Here is an 899-nt window from a genome sequence, read left to right on the forward strand (position 1 = left end):
AAAGAAAGAAAGAAAGAAAGAAAGAAAGAAAGAAAGAAAGAAAGAAAGAAAGAAAACGAGTTACCAAGAAATTCATCAAATGCTTTTCCACAGCTGCTTCACTCCATCTTTTGGATGTGTCTTCCCTTGCATTCCACTGTATCTATGGAGGAAAACAAACTATATTGTAATTAAACCATGATTACAATATGAGGGCTTAAGTGTATTGAGGCTGATCTGCCAGTGTCACTGCAGATCCCTGACCAGGAAGAACCACATCAAGGGGGCCATAAAGTTAAAACAGAAACATGTATTGAGAACCTTCTTTATTCTAACATTGTGAGAGAAAATCAATGAAGAAATAACAAACATGGCATTCCTGTGTTCAGGGAGGGAGGTGAGTTATATTTAGTGCCACATTTAGGGTGAGTACAAAGGGCCAACAGAGTTATGTGAAGATGAGGATAGTGAGCCAGGGAATGATGCACAGGAAGAAGTACTATGAAAGTTAAGACTTAGGGGCACCTGGGTGGCTCAGTCGGTTAAGTGTCCAACTTTGGCTCAGGTCATGATCTCATGGTTCTTGACTTCCAGCTCCCCATCAGGCTCTGTGCCATCAGCACAGAGCCTGATTTGGATTCTCTGTCCCCCCCTCTCTTTCTGCCCCTCCCCAACATGTTCTCTCTCTGTCTCTGTCTCTTTCAAAATAAATAAACTTTAAAAAAAAAGCTAAAACTTAAAGAATGAATAGGGGTTAGCCAGTAGAGCACATTCTAGAAGGAAGGGATAATGTATCAGTGAGGATCCAATCAGGAGAGAAACTACTTATTGGTAATTTGAACAAACAATTATTAACAATTAATAAACAATTAATTAATATAAACAATTATTAACTATAACAGTAGATTGACTATAAAGGT

The sequence above is a fragment of the Herpailurus yagouaroundi genome, unplaced genomic scaffold (genome assembly GCF_014898765.1).
Source record: "Herpailurus yagouaroundi ecotype Mexico unplaced genomic scaffold, PumYag 203, whole genome shotgun sequence".
Taxonomy (NCBI): domain Eukaryota; kingdom Metazoa; phylum Chordata; class Mammalia; order Carnivora; family Felidae; genus Herpailurus; species Herpailurus yagouaroundi.